This window comes from Eptatretus burgeri, chromosome 1, assembly GCF_056783735.1.
Source record: "Eptatretus burgeri isolate ZD-2024b chromosome 1, Ebu_testis_v1, whole genome shotgun sequence".
Lineage (NCBI taxonomy): Eukaryota > Metazoa > Chordata > Myxini > Myxiniformes > Myxinidae > Eptatretus > Eptatretus burgeri.
Genome location: NC_140961.1, coordinates 80,818,095 through 80,834,246, shown reverse-complemented (window position 1 = coordinate 80,834,246; position 16,152 = coordinate 80,818,095). Strand labels below are relative to the sequence as shown.

The 16,152-nt window shown below is 43.1% G+C and overlaps 1 pseudogene; it reads right to left on the bottom strand.

Annotated features, from left to right (window-relative positions):
* Positions 1-3,641: 3,641 nt before the first annotated feature.
* The window catches only part of LOC147034831 (uncharacterized), a 36,455-nt pseudogene continuing 23,944 nt past the window's right edge, over positions 3,642-16,152 (bottom strand).

The following is a 16,152-nucleotide window of genomic DNA, read 5'->3' as shown; positions in this document are numbered from 1 at the left end:
ACACACACACACACACACACACACACACACACTGGCATTTATTAATGTAGATTATCAGTGATTGAAATTAATTGTTCTGATGTATTTATTATTCGGCCTTTGCATGTCAACAAAAAACCCTTTCATGTCCATTTCAGTTGGTGTATTACATTCGAAATGTCAGGTTTATTCACAATCAGAATGAAGTGATGTATTTTGATGAAAATGGTGACCCTCCGGCAAAATATGACCTGTACAATTGGCAAGGTGTTAATGGAGAATTGGCGAGGATAGTCGTTGGTTCTTTTGAATCAATGCCACCTCTTCAGCCAAATCTTTTTATCAACAGTGAAATTATTCTGTGGGCTGATGGAAACAAGAAGGTATTGTATTTTTTCTAAACTGAAAAAAGAAGTTGCATTGAAAATAATTCGGGTTACATTAGTTTCTTTGGATAGCAATTCCATGTCACAGGTTTAAAAGTTATTTTTCACTCGTTTGAGGAAAGTAACCATTAACTCACATGGTGCACCATGAGAAGATCAAAACTCGAAAAACAGTGGCATCAAAGCACCAGTGTTTTGTCCATGTCTCCATAATTTGTGGTTGAATTCAATGACCAAATATGCAACGCCTCTTCAAATTTCAAGTGAATGGGATGAAAATTGATAATTTTAGAAATTCGTCCGATGTTGACCTCAAAAATAATTGGTGGTTGAAGAAACCAATTACTCACATGGTGCAGCATGAAGAGATCATTAACTCGATATACTGGTGGCATAAAAGCACAGGTGGTTTCTCCACATCACCAACAAACAATACTTGCACCGCCACAGAATTACTTCCTGGTGTCTTATGACTTGTGATTCTGTTCAACGACTGGTCTATAAGTATCTTTCACTGCAGCAAATCAGTTGGTATAGACAAACCAAAGGGGAGGAGGATGGAGGGGAGTAGGAGTGGGAGAGAGGGAGGGGATGAGGAGAGGAAGAGAGGGGATGGGGTGGGAGGGAGAGGTGTGGGAGAGAGACAGATAGGGGTGGGAGAGAAAGGGATCGGGGTGGGAGAGACAGAAGGGTGGGATAGGGGTTATGGAGGAGACACACACACACTGTGACTGTTTTTGTCTCCTCCATAAACCCTTTCCCATCCCTAGGTCATGGAGAGAAGCAAAGAGGTGGGAGAGAAAGAGGGGAGAGAGGGGAGGGCAGAGTGCGCATTTGGAGAGGGAGCGAGGAAGGGTAGGGGGGATTCCAGCAGATGTGACTACCAGTTTAACATCCCTCTGAGCAACGGCACACACACACACTAATGAATCACCATTCCTGTGAAACTCCGGTATGATGGTTTATAGCTGGATAGGGATTCAAAACTAGGTGAGACAACTTCTAGCGAGCATGCGTGCAAACCTCTTGGCTCTCCTGCCGTGACCTGGCAATTCATTGCTTTCTAAAAATTGAATTGATCTGAGTCGCTGTTCTGACTGCTTTAAAAAAATTAAAACCATTATTTTGTCCAATTCACTCATTGCTTGACAACCCAAACAGTTTCTTCTCTCCCTCCAGAGAGGTGTATGGTTGTCAGGAGGTTTGGCAGGAGGATAGTGTGAACAGAAGGGAAGTGAAGGCGACATGAGGGAAGGGAAGGTAGTGTGTGAGGAAGGAAAGGGAAGGCAGTGTGAGGGAAAAGGAAGGCAGCATAACATCAAGGGAATGGTGGGGGAGGCAGTTTAAATGGAGGGTAGGCAGCATAACAGAGCATTGCCGAAGCAATAAAAAAACCCAGAGTAACGTTTTCTTTTTAACCTCCGTGTTCTTTATAAAACCAGGCAGGAGCATTTAATAATTGAAACCCATGCTATCTACGTGGTAAAGGCCTGCCTGCATGTATGCTCCAACCCATATACATTCCTCCAACCTGCTCACATGCATGTTTGCACAATCCCAACCTCTGTGTGCTATCTCTGTACCTCTGTTTTAATGCAGCCACTGCCAATTCCATTAATATATTGCAGCAACTATTAACACATTGATATTAATATTTTGTCATGAAAGCAGATCACAAAAAATGGTAAAAATAATCTTTGTAGCTAATTAACGAAAAAAAGGTCACCTGTGGCCTCTATCATCATGGATAGTTAAAGCAGGTTAAAGAGCACAGCATTACGCCAAATGAAGTTCCACTTTCTGCACATGCCTTAATATTTTCGTCACTGAATATAATCGTTGGAACATCAAAAAAAAATCAAGCAATGCTTTGCTTCAATAAATACATTTGGTTATAAAAAAGTTGCAAATTTTTAAAAATTTTTCAGACCCCCCCCCCCCCGCAGATTTCAACAATTATTTAATCCACCCAATCCAATTGTCACATCAAATGTAATATTTCAAGCATAAAATTTAATTAGCCTTTGAGAGCATGTTGTGTTTCAAAATCAAGGCATGTTTTAATTGGCCAAACAAAATGGCAAATTAAGACCCTGCAAGCTGACAGACGTCTGACCAAGGCTGAAACTTGATAAAGGATAATCAAATAAAGCTGTAAATTATGTTGAAAAGAGTTGTTTAAGTTAACCCAAACACCTAATTTTCAATCATGCACTCTTTTGGAGTTCCCTCACTATGTATGCAAAGTTTCAGTCAACTTGGTTTCATGGTTTTGGAGTTATAGAGGAGACACACACAAATAGAACAGCGGACAAGCACAATAATTGTGCGTTTCATGAGAAAAGCATGAATTTTCTGACATAGTTATTGAACACCATAAGGTTTATTTTCAGATGTGGAGGGAAGTCCGATTTGACCTCTGAGGACCGTGAGAGGTCAAATCCAAGATGGCCGCCAGTCTACCTGGTCTAATGTTCAAAAGTGTTTAAATTTGGAACTAAATAGTGTAAAAAAAAACATTTAAGGTGTCATTTCCAACTAAGTTTGGAATGGCCATTCGTTTGGTGATACTTTTGAGATCGCCAGGAGCCAAGCGAATGCATTTCGATCAAAGTCAAGGTCAAATTATGTTAAAAACTTTGGGACATTCTTTTGGTAAAGACAATGGATTGGACGTATGCAATATAGCGAAACTGCTTCCATTTTGACACTATAGGGATTATAATACAAAAAAATTAACAGAATAGGCCCATGCTGCTAGTCTATTTCATACTTCATTAATAGCAATGAAGATGATGGTAATGGTAGTGATCAAAATCTAACAACCTCCAGAACAGTTGCACAGTGAAGTGCACTTGACTGCAGCTTTGGCACACTTGCACCGTCCAGTGCATCCTTTCTCACAGCGACAACAGATCAATTCAATGCACGATTTTGTTACTTCGGGAAGAGTGGTCCAAAGCGGCTGCCACACAGTTGTTTCCTTTGTCCAGTCCCAGTCAGATGGCTCTGGCATCTCTGCATCCAGGACCAATGCCTGGTTCCAACAGTTGGCCTGGTAGTAAGTGTGCTTGATGTGCTGTTTGAGTGCTGCCTGGGTTGGAGGAATTTTCTCTCATGTTCTAGACTTCTGTGTGAAGAGCCGTTTCCTGGCATGATTCACTTCCGTGCTCTCAATGGTTCGGTCATACATTAGTACCACAAATCGCTCCAGCAGTAACATTGATCCTTCACTGACCTCACTTGGCATGCATCGGAGTTCATTGAAAGCATCATTTACCTCTGGGAAAGACTTCCAACTTTCCCAGTCAGTCTTCTTTCCTCTGCCAGCGAATGCAGATACAGTGTCACACCCGGTGAAAGCGTGAAGGACTGGGAGAGTAAGAAACTGTGTTGGATTCATTGTGGCAACCATTTCGTGAACAACTATGCAACGGAAGCTTGACCTGAGACCAAAGGCAACCCACAGCTCATAAGGAGCTGTCTTGCTGAATGAAGCTACAGCCAGTACTACAACATCAGTATTATGTATGGACACCTTCTTACACCCCTTTTGCACAGCATCTGCAACATGCAGAAGTAGATGAGTGTCGGCATCCTCCTGCCAACATGGAGCAAGGCAGGCCAAGTATGACTCAGCCGGAGAGCAAAGGACTCCACTTCCATCTGCTGCATACAGTTCCTTGCCCTCTGCTAGAGGAAGATGAACAACTATGCATGACAGGAAAGCAAACAATTCGGTTTTGTTATCATAGCATCGAAGGAAGTCCTTCCAGTTCTTTGGCATCACAGTCGAAGGAGCCACTCTTTCCCTGGTGCCCTTTCCCCTCTTCTGTCTTGTTGAGGCTTTGAGGCTGGCGGGTGGGTATACATCCCAGACAAGGTCGATGCGGCTGCTTTTCTCATGTTGAGCAGAGATGTATGGTGCAAACACTCTTTCTCCATACTCTTGAAATGTTCTTGATGTTCCCGGATTTAGCATAAGAACCACAGCTGCACCATCAATAATTGTGGCATCAGCCATAGGCACACTATTATTTTCGAGCAGATCTGATTCCAGGCACCGAAGTAGATCTGATTTAACCCCAATCCGAATTTTCCTTCCAGTTGACAGAGCTGGCGGGGCTGCCTGGTTTGCATGGGAGAAGAAATTGTCTATGTCTCTGTCTCATGTTTGACAGGAGATGTACAGCCTCGAAAAGAGACCACAGTCACTCTTCAGTGCTGCGACTTCAACGGAGCCATCTCGATGTGTAGACCACCGAACATGATCACAAAATGATTCTCCCCGTGAGTGGCTCGCCAAGCCCACTGGATTTCCTTAGCAAGAGCATACATTGGTTGGTCAGTAGCAAGGACAGGAACCTGAGCAGGGTTCACGTGCTGAACTGCTTCCTTGATGATGTCCATGGAGTGCCGCATCATTGCCACTGAGTGTGCATTGTCAAGAAACAGAGGCAATAGTGTGTTTATTGCTGCAGGTGGGATGGCAGCTTGGTGTGCGTCAGAGTGGTACGCAGACCACGATATCCTGCCATCCATGGTAGACTTTTAAACAGCTGTCTTGACTTTGCTGTGACATGCATACTCATCTCCTGTGGCAGCTGCAGCAGCCAGTAGGTTGGAAGGTCTCGCGTGACCTTGTGCAGCCGGCGCACTAAAGTCCTTTGTCTTGAGGGCAGCGGGTGGCACATTTGTGTTGGCTGATGGCAGAGGTGTCACTGACTTGGAGGAAGAGCCACACTGACGAATCACTAGTACACCATGATCAGTTCCTTCATTTGTGTATGACAGATGCTGCATAAGCGAGATTCTGGTGCCATGGAAGGAATCTTTGTCTGTTGCAGAACTTGGATTGTGGTCGATGTTGTCCACAGCGCCTGTTGTGAACAGTCCATGATGCAGTTTGGTGGACACACTACATCTTCCACCCTAAAGCGCTGGCAGACACCATTGGCAATGTCTGATGTGAGTTACAACAGCCTGTCACAGGAAACACACAATCCCAGATTGAACAGTGTGTTAACTAGCATTCCACTTCGTGTAACTGCAAGAATCTTGAGGGACAGATGGAGTGGGAGTGGAGTTTCTCGGCTGCGGCTATGACGTTCTGAGCTTGGTGAATCCACGTTCCATGCATGCTTTACGCTGTTGAACACCATTAATTGGGCGATTGCTAGGGCAGGTTTTGTGCTGGTTGTGTGAACCAGCTGCGTCTGATGCTCGATGTTTGCCCCATCAAGTATCATGTTGACCAGAGCCAAGAGGGCTGGTGGCACAGCCTCCTGCAGGCAATTTGCCTGGAACGACCCATCAAAGGAGAAACTTGAGTCAAAGATGTCTTTGTTCACCACCTGTGCTGCTCGCATTTAGTGCATGGCATCACTGTCATGATGACAGGCCATCATGAGGGCTGGTCCATTGTCCTTCTCTCAACTCAGAATTGTGTCTCTTCCCTGTGAATGTGCCCTCAGATCAGGAAGCGCAGTAAGCAGTCGGTTTTTGAGTCTGATGGTGTGAATCCGTTTTGCTACAATCCGACCAAGCTGCTCCAGTCTGACGTTGTACAGCTGAGCGATGTCTGTCAGTCTGAACACAGGAGCACTGCCTTCATCAATGTTCATGTCTTCCAAGTATGCCACAAGCTCAGCAAAGGCTATGCCATGCAGGCAAGAATCATCTCCACCATTGCCTTTGGGTGCAGCCTGCCTGGCTCTGTTTCCAGTGAACGCAGACAGTGGTGATGGTACTTGGCCTCAATGGCCATCATGTCCCCTGCTGCAAGCTTGGCCAAAAGAACAGTGTCCTCAATTTCAAGGGCACACTTCCACACATTTGTGTCGATGTTGTAGGTTGATGCATTATGTAAATCTACAGAACCAGCAGGTTCATTGCAGAAGAAACAAGTAGGCTCTGTGAACTGTGGATGGCTGTGAGCAGATCTGGTGTGCACAGAAGAGGTACCTCGTTGTCTTGTATTCAATTCTCCCCGACTTTGCTCGTCACACGCCTTTTTGTTGAATTTTAGCCGGCATTTATTGTGACACTCAGCCCCATGTGCCTTCAGAGTGGATTCTATTCCATTTCCGTCATCCAATCGCTCCAGGTGGCGGTCCTTTGGCATGTGCTGAATGGTGTGAAACTGGAGAACGTCTTCTGCCAGGGATGCATAGCCACTATCATCGGGCTGTTTCGTTGATCTGAGAGGACACTGCAAAGATTCATGTGTTACTACTTGGCAGAGGACACAAATGTCCCAGTTAGTGCTGGGGGGTGGCTTGGATTTCTTGGATTTAGAGGGTTGGGTAAGTTCCATAAGGAAGTGATGCTTCGGCATGGTTGAGACGAAATCACCACGGCAGGAGAGAAGATTCTGAAAGACAAAAACACAATGAAAGCACCAACTACCATACCACATTTTACATCTATGCTATCTTCTTAGATACATGTCAATAGCCAGGATTGCTTTATTGTTAAGGGTCAACAAAACATAGAACTCTACAGATAATGCATCTATACCCAGCAAGTCTAAGCATGGATATACACAATACATAACTGTGCCACATCTGCCTCAAGCACACCCTCTGAGGGGCTAAATCACTAAATTTGCCACAATGACTCGGTATTCATTTGCAAATTTCAACTGATTGCTTATTTTTTGATAAATTTTTACCTTGACCTTGACCTAAATTCATTTCCTTGAATTCTGACATTCTCTAAGGAATCACAAAATGAATGGGCATCCCCAATGTAGTTGGAAATTACACCATAAATGTTTTTCTGCGGTCTGGTTCCAAAATTAAGGACGTTTGAACATAAGACCCGGGTGACAAGTGGCCATCTTGGATTTTAATTCTCACTTTCCCCTCAGAGGTTAAATCTGACTTCCCTCCACATCCGAAAATAAACATTATGGTATGACCTATTTATTCCAGAAATTTCATGCTTTTCTCATAAAATGCACAATTTGTTAAAATATGAGAGCTTATCCGCTGTACTAAAACAGACATATATTGGTATATATTTCGTCATTGTGTATGTTGATTCCATCCTCAATAGGCACTGGTGGTTCATGAACCAGATCCCCTTTTTTAGTTCCTCCATTAGCATTGACTCTTGTATGAAGAAGATTATTCATTTCCTCAAGTTCAAAAAGTCCTGTGATTTTTCAGGTTCCAATCTCCATCTGCAGTGAGCCATGTAAACCCGGTACTCGCAAAGCAGCTCTTGTTGGAGAACCTTTCTGTTGCTTTTATTGCATTCCTTGTAACGAGGGAGAATATTCTAATACTTCAGGTAAGAATTGTGCCATTGGAGAATTGTAATGCAAGTATATCTTTGGCCACTTCGAAGATATGTATGGATTATATCAACAGACTTTAAAATATAATATTCAAATTGATGTCGTTAAGTCCATATTCCCATTTCCTCACGTGTGAAACTCGTGGAAAGATGATTTGCTTCTTCCATAAATGTTTATTTTTCATTTTTACTCAAAATCCGTTTTTGGTATCGATACACATATCAGCATCAATCGTACATTAATGACAGCTTGTTTAATCGTCATCCTGACAGTGGATGTTGAGGAACACACAAGGATGAGGAAAACAACATGTTGAGCTTGAGAAGATAAAGTCAAGGGTAGATTTAAGGATGGCAATGATTGTATCTGATGGTGGAACAAGAGTAGCTCACTTAACTTTAAACTTAATGGCGTGGATTTTATTCCCGACCTCACCATAAACTATTTTTGGTGTATCACAGGCAGGCCATTGCATCAGCAAGTGCACCATTCTTGGAATCGACATTCATCTTGTTTCCAATCTGTAACCATTACTGAATTGACATTAAATATGCCAGACTATCTTTCGACAAGAATGTGGTTCGTTATCACCATCACCCCAGCCAAATTCCAAAATTCTGCAATCTTCAATTGAATTTGAAAAGCGAGTGGAGAAGAGCAAGGATTTGATGTCTGCAGCGATGATTTCCATCACAGTGCTGATTAATGGTATGAAGCTGAAAGGTCTGTAAAGGATTTTTGCACCTTGTTTTTGTCATGCGGTGATGGTGGGTGACCTCCAAGCATATGTAAGATGAGATATAGGGCAAATAATACGGTGAATAGATCGGCCACTATTTCCAGCTCCATTTCCCACACATCAGCCAAAGATGCCACCAAACTGTAATTGCCGGTCATCATTTTAGCCATCAGCTCGACCCTAATGTTTAAGAACTGTTTGACTCCTTTCTACCCTTTTAGACAGTTAGGCCTTTCGACCTTTCCACTTTTTAGACATGTTAAGACCCATTAGACTACTTTAGACAATTCTGACAATTTTGACCTGAAATTACAGCCATTAACTATAAATTAATGTTGTCCTGCAGCTGTTATTGTCCTGCAGCTGCAACTTAATCTTGACCTTTATTTTAAGTCTCCCCTCTGGATGTTTAAGACCCTCTGAATGTTTTGGGTATTTTGGGTCCTCAGGCTCTTTTGGGAATTTTGGGTCCTTGTGAACTTTTGGGACTCTTGGGTCCTCAGGAACTTTTTTGGTCCTTGGGAACTTTTGGAACTTTTGGTTACTTTTGTGTCCTCCGGAAATTCGGGGACTTTTGTGTCCTTGGGAACTTTTGGGACTTTTGTGTCCTTGGTGACTTTTTGGGACTTTTGGGACTTGTTATATCCGTTATTTCTTTATATTTAAAACGATGTATTTCAGGAAACAAATATAAAATGAATTTTAAATATAGACTTTATATTTGAAACAATTTTTTTAATGTTTAAATTTATGAGTCTCTTGGGTCCTTGCAAATTTTTGGGACCTTTTGGTCCTCTGGAACTTTTGGGACTTTTGGGTTCTCAAGCTTTTTGGTCTTCAGATACATTTGGGTCCTCGGGAACTTTTGGTTTTTTGGGTCATTGGGGTCTTTTGGGACCTCAAGGTATTTTGGGTCCACAGGGTCTTCAAGGTCTTTAAGGTCTTGGCAGTCTTACAGGGTCTTTAAACTTCGAAGGGGTCTCAGTAGTCCAAAGGGACAAATAGTACATTTCAATAGTGCATAATTTATTAATAAACAAACGTAATTAATTGACAAAAAGCATGTCACACAAACACACACACAAACACTTCCTTTTGGTCTTTTGGGTCTTCGAGGACTTTGGTGGAAGAGGTGGGGGAATTTTGTTGGTTCTGGGATGATCCCATTTTTCCCATTAATCATTAACACAGGAAAAAAACTATTTGACCATCTCAATAAAAAGGAGTGCATTTTTTCTCACAAACAGATCTCTCACACCAAACAGATTTGTGGGACCAAGCCCTTCCATGAACCATGACTATGCATCAATTTTTTTTTTAACCAGCTACTTTATTTTACACCCCACCATTCACCCCTGACCACCGACCCTCCATCCTCTTTCTCTTACCTATCTATACCCCCCATTTTAACAGAGATTCCTTCCCTTTATATTCCTGCCTGTGAATAATACTCCCTTGTTCTACATAACTTTATATTTCAAACGATGCATTACAGAAACTAGCAGATACCCATCTATCACGGGTATGGGGGACAGGACAGATCAAAATACTTGGTAATTTTAGTTTATTTGGATGTTTTGCGCCGCATTCAACAGCTCAGTTCATATTGGTGGCATGTATGGGTGCCCATGGTAGCGTTTGAGACTGCACACTATAGATTGTTAGCCTTGACACGTCGTGCCGGAAGAGTAACACGAACGATTTGACATATTCATCCTTTCTATATTACCTCCATCAACAGATTAACAACATGGCAGGGTAAAAGTCGTAAATGCTGAGTTGAACAAACGTCCTGAACTCATGGACTTAGTTAAGTAAAGCATGTCAATTGGGACCCGGCCATCGGTTTGCTGTTGAACGCTGCTGATTGTGTCGTCATTGATTCCCTCTTTGAAAATTCCATCTATATTCGATTATTTTGAATCTGCTATCACCTGCATAAATACATGGAACACATAATGTGAAGATTTAGAAGTATGAACAGAATATGTTCAGGGAAAAGTGTGTTAGAAGTTCCAGGCTGACACCCATTATATTATGATTAAATTAATATTATGATTATGATTATGATATTCGATTTTTTGAATCCGCTATCACCTGCGAAAATACATGGAACACATAATGTGAAGATTTCGGACGGATTAACAGAATATATTCCGAGAAAAGTGTGTTAGAATTTCCAGGCTTACACCCATTATATTATGATGTCATCCATTAAAAAATCAGTTTAAGCAAAATTACTTCGATATAAATTACCCTAAAACTCTGGAAAGGTATTTACTTCCTTTGTTGTCCTGCAGCTGTTATTGTCCTGCAGCTGCAACTTCATCTTGACCTTTATTTTAAGTCTACACTCTGGATGTTTAAGACCCTCTGAATGTTTTGGGTATTTTGGGTCCTCAGGCTCTTTTGGGCCTTTTGGGTCCTTGTGAACTTTTGGGACTTTTGGGTCCTCATTATATTATGAAAATGGTCTGACTCAAGGCAAAATGAGAGCCAAGCAAAAACTAAAACATAGTGTGGAGAAAATCACAACCTTGCTATTTAAATGGAAAACATAATGAATGTGGACTGCAACAAATAAAGTATCATCGAAGGAATATCCAAGACAACTGTAAATAAAGCACATAGGTTGAGAGGTTTAAAAAGATTTCATGGATTCCAAGGACACAATTGAAAAATAATTTTCTGCATTTTTAAAATGATATGTGGTTCAGGAGGAGCTCAAAGCAGAACGCTGAGGGAGTTTTATCATCTTGTCTCAACTCAACAAATATATTTTGCCCAAGAACCAAACCACAACAAATTATTTATCAACGTTCTTGATGGTTGAATACCATTGCCTTTTTAAATTCATTTTGAAATATGAACAAAATATTTATTTATTTTCAAAAACAATTTTTTAAAAAAACTCAAAAATATAAAATATAAATCAGCAAGGGATTTCACCAACAAGATTTTATTTTTTTTTTTTTTGTATACCTTGGTCGAGGCTCGTATGAGAGCTAACACACAACTCACAGCAAGGAGGCATGAGACAAGAGGGGCGGGAGTGGAAGGGACAAAACAGTGGGGAACAGACACATTAGGTGAACTGTGGAAGGGAGAGGGATGGGGATGGGACGGGGAACATGGCGAAGAGAAGATGGACATTTCAGGGACTTTCAGGAAGGAAAGTAGGAGAAATGAAGGAAGTGGGCTTGGGTGGATTATCGGGGGTAGAAAAGATCGAGGATTTGGATGGGGGAAGATAAGAGGTGGTGGTGAACAGCTGTTTTGAAAGCCTGGAGGGAAGAATGGGAAAGAATAGAGTGAGGAAGTTTATTCCAAAGGCGGGAAAAAAGAGGAATGAAAGAGTGAAGATGAGCAGTGATTCGTGATTTTGGTAGTTTTACCAGAAGGGGGTTGTTGGCGGACCTTGAGCGCCCTGTGGAAATGTGGTGGGGACAAATCGCAGAGAGAGCAGGGGGGGCAAGGCTGGAGAGGAGTCGGTAGAAGACAGAAAGACCACCGACCAACCTGCGGTGATTGAGTGAGAGGCCCAAAGACTCAGCTTCATTGCGGGAGATGCCGATGATCTTAAATGCCCTGGTTTCGACAGCGTGAAGCCGAGAAAGGTGGGAGGCAGGAGCACCAGCCCAGAGGGGAAAGGAGTACTCCATCAGGCTACGGATAAAAGTTTTGTAAGTGGTCAGGAGCTCAAGAGGGCCGAGGAAGGACTTAGCACGACGGAGGATTCCCAGTCGGCGACTGGCTTTTGAGGCGAGGTTGGAAATGTGACTTTCCCAAGAAAGGTCATGGCAGATAGTGAGACCTAGAAGCTTGAAAGAAAAGACTTCTTCCAGAGGATTGTTGAGAAAGTGGATGGGGGGGTTTTGTAAATGGTCATTTCGAAGAGACATAGTGAGAGTGTGAGATTTGTCTGGATTGAAAGACATGTTCCACGTGTTGGACCAGTTTGTGATTTTATCCAGATCTGCAGTGAGTGAAGAAGCTGCTGCTTGCCGGTCTGAGGGATGACAGATGGTACGGCAGAGGGTGGAGTCGTCGGCAAAGAGAAATAGAGGATTTTCCAGAGAGTCCGAGAGATCATTGATGAAAACCAGAAAAAGAACAGGGCCCAGAACGCTACCTTGAGGAACTCCAGCCTGCACAGGAAGAGGGGATGAAAGAACTCCATTCAGGGCCACACGTTGACTGCGACAGGAGAGGAAGTCTGCGAGCCATGAGTGGAGATGGCCTTGAGTACCATGGGAAGAGAGTTTGGTGAGTAGGGCAGGGTGCCAGACTGTGTCAAAAGCACGTGATATGTCCAGGGATACGGCTCGGATTTCCTGTCTGGCATTGAGGACCTCCATCCATTGATGGGAGAGCAGAAGCAGCATATCCAGGGTAGAGTGACCTGGTCTGAAACCAAATTGATGATTGGAAATCAAGCCATTGGAGAAGAGGAAGGATTTCATATCTGAGGCGATGATGGATTCCATCCCCTTGCTGATGATTGGGAGAAGGCTGATTGGTCTGTAGTTACAGGGATCTGTTTTTGCACCTTTTTTATGCAGGGCAGTGATGTTAGCAGATTTCCAAGCAGATGGCAGATGACCTTGGGCAAATGAGAGGGTGAATAGAACAGAGAGAGGGTGAGCAAGAGCAGAAGAGCAGGCTTTGAGGACACGTGGGCTGATGCCGTCTGGACCGGTTGCAGAATCTGACTCGAGGTTTGAAAGCAAGCTCTCCACCTTGTCAGGAGAAAAGGATACAGAGTCCAGGGACAGTTGGGTGCGACTTGTTAAAGTGGGTTGAGATAGTGGTGGGTTTAGGACACAAGATTTAGCTGCAAACACCGAGTTTAGACATTCAGCTTTATCACGTGTGGAATCAGCAGTGCGGCCATTTGAGGTAAGGGAGGGGATGGAGGGGGAACATACACCAGAAACAGATTTGATTAAACGCCACCAGGATTTTGAGGAGGGAGAGAGGTTTGAGAGTTCAGACTTGAGATGAGAAAGATGTTGTTTTCTGGCTCTCCTGAGGGTAGATACACACTTGTTCCGAGCTTTGTGGAAAGAACTGAGATTGCCCTCAGTTGGGTTTGCTTTCCATGAGGCAAAGGCAAGTTGTTTCAGGACAACTGCCTCGCCACAAGCTTCAGTAAACCAAGGGCGGGAGGAAGGGTAAGACAACTGAACACGAGAGGGGATAAATCTGTGCATGAGGGAGAGCAAGTTTCTTTGAAAGAATTCCCAGGATGAGTTGATGTTTGAGAAAGTAGTAATAGGAGACCAGTCTGTAAGTTTGATGGCTGCTCGGAGACCCTGCCAGTCGGCTTGAGTGAAATGCCAGACTCGACGGCGGTGAGGTGGTTCTCTGATAACAGCCAGAGAGATGTCCACTTTGACAAGGACGTGGTCAGAAGAACCAATTGGAGCGAAGGAAGAGCAGCAGATATTGTCAGGGAAACTTGTCAAAATCAGATCCAGAAGAGATGGAGTACCATTGGTTGAGATCCAGGTCGGGAAGTTGACCGATTGAGTCATTCCCAATGAGTCGCAGAAAGCTTTTGCTGAGGTGCCGTGGCAGGTGAGAGAGGTACCCACACCTAGCCAACTGGCGTGATGACAATTGAAGTCGCCACATAAGAGGAAGAGAGAATTTGGATGAGAAGATAGAAGATGGTCCATGTTTTCAGATAGTGAGGTGTAGATGGAGTCATCACTGTTCGGTGGACGGTACAGTACACATATAAATATGAGGTGGGAGTGGAGGGGAAGCCGAAGCCAGAGGTATTCCTGGGGGTGTGGGGGAGTGAGAGCAGTGCATGGAGAGTGAGGAATAGAGTCTTTGATGAAGAGAGCAACACCTCCACCAGGACGAGGCTCAGGTCTGTCATACCGTAAGAGGGAGTAGCCAGGGAGAGATACTTGGGAGTCAGACATGTCATGGGAGAGGAAAGTTTCTGTTAGGCAGATAATGTCTGGTTTGTCAGTGGCAACCTGTATGGAAAGATCTGAAAGGTTTGAGCGAAGGCCCCGGATATTTGAGGTCCACACTTTTAATGAAGAGGAAGGGGAGGAGGCTTTGGGTGCAGGAGGTGGAGGGGGAGGGGGAGGGTAGGACAAGGGATGAGCGGCGCAGGTAAGGAGGGTTGCTGAAGGAGTGTGGGGTATTGCAGAACAGCGAGGGGAGGGGGCCGAATGAGGAGGAGAAAAGGCTCTGTGGTGCTGGGGGAGAGGGGGGACAAGAGACAAGGAAGAAGGCAGTTGAGGATTTGAGGAGGTGGAGTGAAGAGATGGAGGTGAGAGGGCAGTGGAGGGAGGCAGGTTGGTGGATGAGAGGGGGGCAACTTTGAGAAGGAAGAGTGAGGGGGATGAAAGGTGGGAGAAAGGTGAGGGGGGAGTTTTTGAGAGAGGTGAGAGGGAGGCTTGGAGCGAGAAGAGTGGGATGGTTGCTTTGAGAGTGAGAGTGAGGGGTGAGGGGGGTGAGTTGGCACTGAAGTTGGAAAAAAAGAATGTGAAAAAAAAAAAAATGAAAAAAAGGAAAGCGAGCATCCATGGCAAACTGTGGTTTTTAAAAGTTTTAGGTCAGAGATACGATTTAACACAATTCTTGATGGATGCAATGAAGGCGAATTCAGAGCATGGAGAGAAGAAGCGCTGTAATAGTTGGATTTTTAGGCAAGGAATGAAGGAAAGGTCGAAATGAGAGCAGTCTGTTAAAATAGCAGAAGAGTAGTGCATTGTGAAACAGTAAAGAGTACCACATGTGTGAGAGAGGAAGATGAAGCATTATAAGATCGTTTTTGTTGTTAAAAATAATGTATGAGAGAGTTCAACAGATTAGGTCATGGAAGTGTAAAAAAATAAAAAAAATAAAAAATAAAAAAAAAAAAAAAAAAATCGAGGAAGAAGACGAGGAGGAAGTTAAGAGGAAGAAGAAGAAGCAGAATCGGGAGAAGGTGAGCGTGTTGTTGTTGGGTATATATATATATATATATTTTGTTGTTAATATTGATATATGAGAGAGTTCAACAGATTAGGTCATGGAAGTGTAAAAAAAAAATAAAAAAAAAATCGAGGAAGAAGACGAGGAGGAAGTTAAGAGGAAGAAGAAGAAGCAGAATCGGGAGAAGGTGAGCGTGTTGTTGTTGTCGTAGGGTATTTTTATTATTTTTTTTTTTTGAGATAAGAAAGAGATTAGTTGGGAGAATGGGGGATGTTTGGAAAGTGGGGAGGATCAAAATTGAAGGTAATGGGGAGGATAGAAATTGAAGGTAATGGGGAGAAAAAACAAACAAAAAAAAAAACGATCGAACACCGAGTGGAACCGGTAGGCCTCAAGCCTAGGCCTCAAGCACAGGTAAGAACGTCGACAAAAATACTCACAAAATAGCACGATTTTTGAAACAAAACCGAATGAGCAACACACAGTAACATGAAGGTGAGAAAATTAAACAGTTAAAACGGGACAAATAACAACCGGGAACTTAGCTTTGAGAACGTCAGCAGGGAGCCCCGAAGGAGACCTCTCGCTTCTCAAAAACCGGAACCGGAGCTTCAATAAGATATCATCATAATGGGAAAAATATAATATATAAATCAGTCCAAGAAAAATCATCTCTTGCTGATTTATAGAAACTTTTGTGCTTAAAATAAAATCTTCTAAGTGATCAGTAAGAGATTTCACCATAATTTTATTTTAAAGACAAAAGTATCCATAAATTAGTGAGAGGTTTCACTATTTTTTTT